Raw genomic sequence first — 10,888 nt, 5'->3', positions numbered from 1 at the left:
GCACGCCAGGCCTCCCTGTCCATCATTAACTCCCTGAGTCCACCCAAACCCATGTCCATTGAGTCGGTGATGCCATCCAACCATCTCATCCTCTGTCGTCCCCTTCTCCTCCTGCCCTCAATCTTTCCCAGCATCAGGGTCTTTTCAAATGAGTCAGCTCTTCGCATCAGGTGGCCTATATATATATATAGATAGATATAATATTTTTATTATTTTATATATTATTATTATATATATAATTAATGTGATTAATTCCAAGGCTAGCAGCATAACATTTATTTCAAGTAAAATGAATCTGAAAATTGTAAATATACATAGGATAATATACAGAACAATATTTCCATGAACTAGAACTTGACTTTATCACTGATGACTTGGGCAAGTCATTTATAGTATGAGGCTGCTATTAAAATAAAAGCTTGAAATACTTGTTCTGAGAGGGGGGTTATGAACTCTGATCAGAGATCTATCTAGCTCTATCTGTCTATCATCTCTCTAGCTCAGTGTTTTGTAAGGGGATGTATATTGTGCCCACTAGGATATTTATTATTTATAGCTTCATTCATCCATTTATTTAGGACACATTTATTGAATACTTGCCCACTTCTTGCCAGGTACTCTGTCTCTGGTGAAGCTATCATACTAGAGTACAGTGGGATTAAGTTTCTGAGAAAGGCAAGTGCAGGAGCCTCCGAATGGGCACCTAAACTAATCAGCAGGTTTTGTGTGTTCATTTGTAGGTGCAGGGAGCAGGGGAGATTCCCCTGTGAAATTGATATAAAAGTTGAGACTTGCCAGCCAACACTGGCTGGGCTGCTGGAAGCCAGGATGGAGTGTGGGTCGGTGACACTGTTCCAGGCGCAGGATATAGCTGGGGCCAAGGCCAGGAGGCATGAGAAAGCCAGATTCTTTGTCAGTGGAGTCAAGGCATATGGTCTTCTCAGCATCACGTTATCTCCAACAAGTGGCCTGGGGGTGGTACGGGGAGCCCCAGATTATAGGATGGTGCAGACAGGTGGCTTAGATGGTAAAGAACCTGCCTGCAATGCAAGAGACCCTGGTTCAATCCCTGGGTCGGGAAGATTCCCTGGAGAAGGAAATGGCAACCCACTCCAGTATTCTTACCTGGAGAATCCTATGGACAGAGGAGCGTGGTGGGTTGGGGTGGGGGAGTACAGTCCACTGGTTCGCAAGGGTCAGACACGCCTTAGCGACTAAACCACCACCAGACAGCAGTATTTTGCAAACTTTCAACCCATCTTTAGAAAAGAAGCCTTTCTTAAGCAGCCCCTTCCCCCTTCCAAATTGGGGAAATTAGGAAGGGACTCCTGGAGCAAGCTCCCAGCTAATTTTCCTGTTCCTCTGAGAGTCACTTTGCCCCTCAGAGGGTGTGTGGAAATCTTGTCGATGGACGCTCTTTCCTCTTCAAGACTGGATGCTTTCACCGTGACTGCACCTGGCTAAAGGTGTTGGGGGGGGTGGCACTCTCACTATCTGCCCCCCACTATCCCTCTTGCCCCCAGGAAGCTCACAGACACACACTGCTTCTCCGGAGCTGATGGAGGGGCGCTGCTGGCACGGTAAATGCCACGGAGTCATTCTGCTCCAGCCTCGGCTTCTTCGCAGCTTTCACGGGAGGAATCTGGGGGCGGGGAGGGGGTGGCACTCCCTGCGGGAAAAGAGAAGAGCTTCCCATTTAGGCTTTGATTTCAGAGATCATCCAGGCCACCCACCCCTGCCCCCGGCCCTTCCAGCCACCCCAGACAGTGGGGAGAGGCTGTCACCGGAGCACAACTCATTTTCCTATCAGAACGGTATCTGTGACTCAAAACGGGATAGAGAGCCAGGGAGCGGAAGCTCCTTCTAAACTGGGGAAGAGGCTTGATGCCTGGGGCTCAGCTTCCTGGGGCCCCAAGGGCTGGCATCTTGGCCCCCTGGTGTTTTCACAGCTGCTTGGTGACCGACAGGAAAAATGTGTCATTGTTATTTGGTCTCTGCCACCTAGCAGTGTCTGGAAGGTCGGAGGCACTCGAACTATTTGGTGGAGGAGGAAAAGGGAATGCAAGTGTTGAAAACTCTCCATCTGAGTCAGGCGCTGCCTTGCCCTCAATAGCTCAGGGACACCCCGGCTGTCTTTTTTGTTGTTGTTCTGTTTCAAGATCCATTTCCAGACACCACGATGCATTTGGTTCATTTTTATTTTTAAGCAAGAGTGGTTTCCCCTTTTGGTTGGAGAAAAAGGTTCATTTTTCATCATCATTGCTTCTCCTTAAAAATCCCTGTCAGTTTTAGAAAACCTGAATTCTTTGAATAATGAGCGGATTCTGGGATTTAACAGTCAACTGGCCTTTAATTGCCAATGGTAGGGAAATTGTTCAAAAAAATATAGTTCTGGAGGGATTACATGGCATTTGAAGAAGCCAAGCGGGTGGTAGCACATGGCAGAGGGATGGGTCTAATGAATCTCACTTGTTTATTTTTGCCATTTAAAATTGGATTTACAAATTTGGGCTACCAGATCACTCACAAAATAGAACTGCATGTATTGTATAAAATGCAAGTGAGATCATGTTCCTTTGTTACTTAACAACCTACAGTGTTTATAGCAGCATACTCACAATAGCCAAAAGGCCCAACTGTCTATTGGCTGATGTGGAGATAAACAAATTGTGGTCTCCCCATACAATGAAATATTCAGTCAGTTCAGTTCAGTTCAGTCGCTCAGTCGTTTTTGACTCTTTGCAACCCCATGAATCACAGCACTCCAGGCCTCCCTGTCCATCACCAACTCCCGGAGTTCACTCAGACTCACGTCCATTGAGTCAGTGATGCCATCCAGCCATCTCATCCTCTGTCGTCCCCTTTTCCTCCTGCCCCCAATCCCTCCCAGCATCAGGGTCTTTTCCAATGAGTCAACTCTTCACATGAGGTGGCCAAAGTATTGGAGTTTCAGCTTCAGCATCAGTCCTTCCAAAGAAATCGCAGGGTTGATCTCCTTTAGAATAGACTGGTTGGATCTCCTTACAGTCCAAGGGACTCTCAAGAGTTTTCTCCAACACCACAGTTCAAAAGCATCAATTCTTCGGCACTCAGCTTTCTTCACAGTTCAACTCTCACATCCATACATGACCACTGGAAAAACCATAGATGCGGGGAGCGAGCTCCGCCCGTGGCAAAGGTCATGAGGAAGGAGGCTTGGCATACGCAAAGGCGGGATCAAGCCTCAGGAGTCTCCCTGGAAATTCTCGAGCATCTACCCCCAAAACCAGAGTCTGCCTACTATATGCTTTGTGCTTTCACCTACACCTCTGACTTTACGGGAGGCTGTCCCCCACTACCTCTCTCTGAAAAAGAGTTAGCTTACAGCTCCAGTTAATAATTCCTGGGTGTGACAGTGTTTAACCTACAAACTCCTTTGGAAATCCTCCAGCCTGCCTGAATAGGTTTTTCCGGCCACATGTGATTGTTCAGAGCCTCCCAACTGTGAGAGGGAGGAGATGTTCTAAACTGTCTGAGCACAGATTCTTTTGAGTAGTTAAAAGATTGATTAGAAATTGTATTGGTGAAGGGTTTTTCACTCATTGGGCCAATGTTTGCTGCTAAGTCTCAATACCCCTTACCTACTGTGTCCTTAGCAGTGTATTGATTGATATAATGGGTGTATAGAAATGTAAGTAGTAGCTCAATGTTTGTAACCTTGGACCCTTGAGTTAATTCTTTTCTTGATTGAGCCCACCTCACCTTTGCCCTATAGGAATGCAGCTTTGTCCAATGCTTTTTGGAGGCTGGTGCCTGACTTTGGAATAATCACATTTAGAGAAAGATAAGTTTCTTAAAATGTTAACAGGCCTCCTAGCCAGAAGATGATGTAATTCACCTGAACTTTTGCATATGATAAGTTTGAAAGCCTGGCTTCGATTAGGACCAGGAACTGCTGTCCTTGCATGACTCCACCCCTTCCCCCATTATCCTCTATGCACAACTTAAGGTATAAAAAACTATTTTGGAAAATAAAGTGCGGGCCTTGTTCACCGAAACTTGGTCTCCCCATGTCGCTCGCTCTCCCAAATTCTGGCTGAGTCTCCATCTGGAGCGCGGAACCCGCCATGCTTGCTAATTATGCCTGGGCTTCTAAGATCCGACCAGGGAGGCCTCAGTGTCTCCTCTCCTTCGGGAGAACGGAAGGACGCCTGTGGCCTACGTAAGTGGTGCAAACTTCTTGTCTTGAAGTTTTATTGGTCTCCCGCGTAAACCAAGCTACTCAGCCTCTTTTCTCCACTGAATTTTCCTACTGAGCTATCCTCATCCTATTACTCTTTATATCTTTGATAAAATATTTAAATAAATACGTCGCCGACGCTGTCCCTGCTTCGAATATCCTGGATCAGCCGGGGCTGGTCCCCAGCACATAGCCTTGATTAGATGGACCTTTGTTGGCAAAGTAATGTCTCTGCTTTTCAATATGCTATCTAGGTTGGTCATAACTTTTCTTTCAAGGAGTACATGTCTTTTAATTTCATGGCTGCAGTCACCATCTGTAGTGATTTTGGAGCCCCAAAAAATAAAGTCTGACACTGTTTCCACTGTTTCCCCATCTATTTCCCATGAAGTGATGGGACCGGATGCCATGATCTTCGTTTTCTGAATGTTGAGCTTTAAGCCAACTTTTTCACTCTCCACTTTCACTTTCATCAAGAGGCTTTTTAGTTCCTCTTCACTTTCTGCCATAAGGGTGGTGTCATCTGCATATCTGAGGTTATTGATATTTCTCCTGGCAATTTTGATTCCAGCTTGTGCTTCTTCCAGCCCAGCATTTCTCATGATGTACTCTGCATAGAAGTTAAATAAGCAGGGTGACAATATACAGCCTTGACATACTCCTTTTCCTATTTGGAACCAGTCATATTATGCAGCCAAAAAAAAAGGATGAAGTTCTGACATATACTACAACATACATGAACCTCCAAAACATTGTGCCAGGTGAAAGAAGCCAGTCACTAAAGACCCGTGTATTGATTCTATTTATGTGAAACATCCAAAAGAGGTAAATCCTTAGAGATATAATGCAGATTGGTGGTTGCCAGGGACTGAAAAGGAGGATGAAGTGCGGAATGACTTGTTATGGGGAGGGCAGGTTTCCATTTGAGATAATGAAAGCATTCTGGAACTAGATAGAGGTAGGGTTAGGCAAGAACATTTTGAGTGTCTTAAGTACCATTGAATTGGTCACTTTCATTTTGTGACTTTCACCTTTGTGACTTTCACCTCAGTAAGGAAAAACAAATTGTTATGGAAAACCTGCACTGGCTCCCTATTTCCTTAAGAGCAGAAGCCCAGTCTTTCGAGTGGCCTAAGGTCCCACAGGATCTGTTGGCCCCTGGCCTCATCCCTTCCTGCTGCCCTTATTCTCTTACTGGGCACACTGGTCTCCATGCATGCTGTGGCTCCATGCCAGCTGTCTCCCACCCTTTGCCCTAGCTGTTCCCTCTGCCTGGAGGGCACCTCTCCCCAGCCCCTATGGTGCTCCCTCCCTCACCTCCGTCATTTCTTTGCTCAGATATGTTACTTCTCGAGGAGGCCTGTTCTGACCACCCTGTTTCCAGTTACACCAGCCCCAAGGGCCCTTCCGTCTATTCTGCTCCACTTTACTTGTTACCTTCCAACGAACTGTAGACTTTCACTGATTGATTCTGATTATGGTTTGTTCTCTTTCTTCCCCGGCCTCCGCTCCCCTGCCAACCCCCCCCCCCCACTCTTACACTGTAGCTCCACTAAGGGTTTTAGCCTGCTTCTGCATTCTGGGTTCAATTTGTACTGATTTTTAAAAAGGTTCCACAGAATCAAATAACAAACAATTACATGTTCAAACAGATTCAATTAGCTGCATTCTGAAGGAAACATCCACAGAAAATGAAGTATCAAATCTAATCATAAAGTGCTTTTATGGCTTTTTGTTCTCTGTCAATATTTATACTCGTGGAGGCAGAAGAGCATAAACTTTTGAAACTCCTCTGTCCCTCTCTTCTCTTCTCTCTGTTGTCACAAGCCACTTGAATTTTGAACCTGAAGGAGGATTTTTGGATTGAAAGTTATTAATTATAGAAGGTGGTAGAACTAGAAGACATTTCCTAGTGGTTGAAGTTACCTTATTATTATTTTTTGCCAAATAGCATTTTCATCTTTCTCAGGGATGATTGGGGTTGTTACAGCTTATATGGGGTGGCAAGAGAGGCAGGGGAGAATATATTGGATTTACCAAAAAGTTCATTCAGGTTTTTATGTTACATCATATGGAAAAACCAGGCCCACTCAATAAAACCTTTTTCTTTTTTAAAAATACCTTTTTTCTGTGCTTGCATTTATTTAGCACATCTGTGCAAGGCCTGGGTGATTGGAGGAGGTCCAAAGAAACGCATATTAGCGTTTCAAGTAAGAGAAGTGGATTTGTCACAAGTGGAGTGAAAGTCTGAGAAAGGGAAAAATAAAAAAGGAACAGAGAGAAAAGAAAGAATGAGAATTTAGAAATAGACCTCTGCCTGAAATATTTTTGTCCCCAACCAGGAAGTTGCTTTCGGAAAGCTGGGCCCCAGACTCTTGCACACAGACCTTACACAAGGAGATCTATGATTAGAAAATAGCATCATGAGCTTACAGCGATGACATTTTGTAGCTGGGATGTCTCTGTTCCTTTGGATCTGTATGCTGGCTGGCAATGCCCCTGTCTGATGCAAAAGCAAACAAGACATTCTACCCCCTCTTTCATATTTTTATGTGTATCTTTCTCAAGCATAACAAAACTGAGGATCAGAGTACCAGAGTTTGTCTGGTAGGTGAGACTGAGTGGGGAATTTTGATACCAGAGCTCTTGAACCTAAAGTTTCAGCTCTGGACATGGAACGATTTCTCCCCATCAGTTACCACGCTCTCACTGGGCTTAGGGGCGTGCCTCACCAATCCGCATTCCATCGTCCTGGCATTGACTTGGACACACCATCCCATATGGATTCCATTTGAAGGGAAAAAAAAAATTCAAGAAGCAGAGGGGAGGTGGGATTTTTTGTGAATGTTGTAATTTCAGAGGAATGCAAAAGTAGCATGACCCGATATTAGCGACTCCTGCACTGCAAAGCATTCTGACCACAGCCACATAGGAAACGCTGCATTTCTGAGGCAGAAATGGCCAGTTCAGAGACCAGCAAAGACGCAGAAGCTAAAAACCACACACATACCCGTATCTTGTAACCAAGAGCAGCAATTTGCCTGCTGCTGAAAGAAAAAGGACTGTTAATTTAACGTAAAGCACTTTGAAGGGGATGTTTTCCTTGATTAACTGACGCCTCCTCAAATAATAGTGGGCATTTGTGTTATCACAAGGGGAGATAGATGGAGGAGTAGAGATGCTCTGAGGTTGGCATCATCACTGAGAATTTTTCATATGTCCTTGGAGCATGAACTGAGCAAAAAATATCCAGATAAGCCAATTCCTCTTAGAGCTCTTATGATGTACAAGTGAAAGCTGCCTGGGAGAGTCCAAAAATTGCCCAATTCAGTGGTTCTTGACAGGGGGCAAACCAGCAGGGGCACATGTGGTGATATCTGGAAACATTTTTGGTTCTTATAATATGCGAGGTGGGCACTGCTATTGTCATCAAATAGATAGAGGCCAGGGATACTGCTAAACATTTTGTCAAACACAGGGCAGCCCCTTAACAAAGAATGATCTGACCCCAAATGTCACTAGTTCCAAGGTTAAGAAACCCCCATCGCAACCCTCTTCCTAAATATAAACCCATTTGAAATATCCCCCAATTGGTAGAATCAACCAGAACAACAGTCTGATAAAAACAAAACCCAAGTAACCTAGTTAGTAATATTTCCTTGTTCCTCTTTTCCACCCCACAGAAAATCATTGAATAAATGTAAGCCTGACCTTTAAAAAAAAAAAAAAAAAAAAAAACACTTTGTAAGCAATCTCCCTAACTATGTCTTGCTGCAATGTCTGTCATTCTCTAGAGGCTATTCTGTTCCCAATAAAATTATTGAAACCATTGGAATAATAAACATTTATAACCACATTAGCATCTCTTGGCTAAACTTGTTGAAATGGCAAGGGAGGGTGAAACATTAAAAAGACTTTTTAAAAAGAAATCTAGGTTACTTGATCATTCCTCCCCAATTGAAAGAGAAAGACTGAAATTTGTGCTAAGACTGGCTTTAGATGCAAGATAAATGACATGGGCTTCCCAGCCGATGCTTGTGGTAAAGAACCCACGTATCAATGCAGCAGACATAAGACATGTGGGTTTGATCCCTGGGTTGGGGAGATCCCCTGGAGGAGGGCATGGCAACCCACTCCAGTATTCTTGTGTGGAAAATCCCATGGACACAGGAGCCCAGGGAGCTATAGTCCATAGAGTCGCAAAGAGTCAACATGACTGAATCAACCTTGCAAGCAAGCAAATAAGTAAGCAATAAGTGTATACACAAATACAAGCCCAGCTGGGCAATGCCTGCTTCAGTCAGCCTGAGCTCTTGGTTCTTCTAATTTAGTGGCCAGAAGAGGGAACTGAACTTGGGTTGTTCTTCCTAGTGAGGAAACTCGATGACTGTTATTGAAATATGAAGCCTTTGAGAATGTGAATACAGAAAGTCCTGCCCATGGCATGGAGAGCTTTGTGCATAGAGCAGTAATTGTGAGATTGGGGCTTTTAAGACAATTGGGGCCACCATTTATCTGTGTGACCTGGGAGTGAACAACAACAACAGGTTACTCCTAAGTTGAAGTTGGCCTTGCAGACTCTGCTCAGATCTTAGAATCAGTCTGAATTTTAAAGTTCATGAATTTAGAATTTTACAAGCAAACCTCTATGCAAAATAGAGCAGTGTTTCAGGGTCGAGGGTCTTCTCTATGACAGGCCCTTGAAAGCTGAAAATGGGAGAAGAATTCACAGGACAAAAGCTCAGAAACCATTAGAGGTTTTTTCCTTTGACAGGAAGTCTCTACCAGAAGTCAGCCTACAGGAAGCGAGGCAGTCCACACTGGGCCTTCTGGACCCCAGAGAAGGCAGGGTTTGTTTGTTTCTCTGTCAGTTTCACTCCCAGCCCACACCTCCCACCCAGAACACTTGGCTATCTAGGTTACTCCTTCTGCATCTGCTTTCAATTATTTCAGGAATAGTTTTACAGTCTCTGTTTTACTCATGACTTTGTCTTGCCTTCTTTTTGGGGCTTGAATTTATATGAGGCATGAGGACCAAAGGGCGTTGAATCCCAAACCCAAATCCTGTTTGATGTATTCATTCATTCATTTATTTTCATCTCAGCAACAGGTGAGCGAGAAAGAAGCTTAAAAGGAGGACCAAAATGTGAGTGTAGAAAACCATTAGTGACTTTAAGAGGCAGAAAGCATTGGCTGTTTAGGGCAGTTATTAAGAACTGAGCATTATCTATTCAGAAATGTCCCTTGGGTTGTTTATCAAGGTGTGTGACTTTGAGAGTGAGAGGAATGGAAAAGTCAGATGGAGAAGGAGTGAAATCACCCTCCATTTGAGATCTTGTGAACCAGCTGTTTCCTTTGCTAACTCTGTCTAAAGTTTAGAAGGAAAAAAAAAAGTCAATGAGGAAATACATATATATTTACAAAGGCTCCCCCTCGATCTTCAGTACCCTTGTGCAAAATCCATCATCTTGCAGTCTTGCAGTGTGGTTGGATTTGAAATCAGTGGTGTAAGCGGGGTTTTTTTGGTTTGTTTTTTTTCTTCATAATGGGAGGGTAACCTGCTTGCAAAGCCTGTGGACTTGCTCTGCCTCCGAAGGGGAAAAGTTGACCCAGTGCCACTAGGATCTGAACGAGTGGTTTCTAGGAGTCTGAGCATCTTTGGGCCTCTCCGATTCACCATTAATGCATGTTTGGTAGTGATAAATAACAACGAATGGCACTGAGATCAGATTCCTAAGAGAAGACAGCTAAAAGATGTTCTCTTTCAGCTTCGTTCCCCAGGAGGGCTCACTCAGTTGCCCTAGTGGAGCGAGGCTCTTCCTTCCCTAAGTGGTCTCTTTAGAAGTTTGAGGGACTGTGGCTCAAGGGAAAATGACTCAATCTGAGGAATTCTTTAAGAGCAGCTAAGAAGAGGCCCCAGACCCAGGCCTCTCCACTGCTGGATCCAGTTCATGGTCCTTTTCATGATTGCAGTCAGAAAAAATACATACAGTGTAAGAAATCAAATTGCTTCTTTTCAAAGTGGAAAAAGGACAGTGTAACTAACACTAGAATTAGACAGAAGCCAGAAAGTGTGTCTCGTGCAAACGTTTCCGGATGCAAGAACTACCTGACTGTTGCCCTGAAACCACAGCTAGCTATCACATGCTTGCAGGAACCTCCCAGAAGCTTCCTGTTTCATGTGGCTCCTGAGAAGGATTGCACAGTCCAGTACAAGTTACGCTGTCTGTGTGCTGTTTCCAAGCTAGGAGACAGCAGAACTTGTACTTTGTATTCAGGGTACTAGTTGTATCCAACTCTTTGCAACCCCATGGACTGAGGCCCGCCAGGCTCCCCTGTCCATGGGATTTCCCAGGCAAGAATACTGGAGTGCGTTGCCATTCACTTCTCCAGGGGCTCTTCCCGACCCAGGAATCGAACCTGGGTCTCCTGCATTGCAGGCAGATTCTTTACCATCTGAACCATCAAGGAAGCCCATTTCGTATTCTAAGATATTTATGAATACATTCCATCAGTAAGTCTCTCCATCAGCACACAGACAATATAAAGGAGATTGTAGATCCAGCTTACCCATTCCATTGAGACCTCAGGGAGGAGCTGGGACATCTCCAGGGCTAAAAGCGGCATGGTTTGGCAGTGGGACCTCAATGTAGCATTGGCGTGAGGCAG

General features: G+C 44.5%; 1 long non-coding RNA gene across 1 annotated transcript; it reads right to left on the bottom strand.

The window, feature by feature from the left end:
• Window positions 1-232: 232 nt before the first annotated feature.
• On the bottom strand, window positions 233-10,874 carry LOC133241998 (uncharacterized). Its single transcript, XR_009734748.1, has 3 exons — window positions 10,790-10,874; window positions 1,126-1,669; window positions 233-1,040 (listed from the first exon to the last, which is right to left on the bottom strand). It is a non-coding gene; the product is annotated as an uncharacterized LOC133241998 (long non-coding RNA).
• Window positions 10,875-10,888: the final 14 nt, after the last annotated feature.

Source organism: Bos javanicus, chromosome X, assembly GCF_032452875.1.
Source record: "Bos javanicus breed banteng chromosome X, ARS-OSU_banteng_1.0, whole genome shotgun sequence".
Taxonomy (NCBI): Eukaryota; Metazoa; Chordata; class Mammalia; order Artiodactyla; family Bovidae; genus Bos; species Bos javanicus.
Note: the sequence above shows the minus strand (reverse complement) of the source record. Positions and strands in the feature narration are given on the sequence as shown.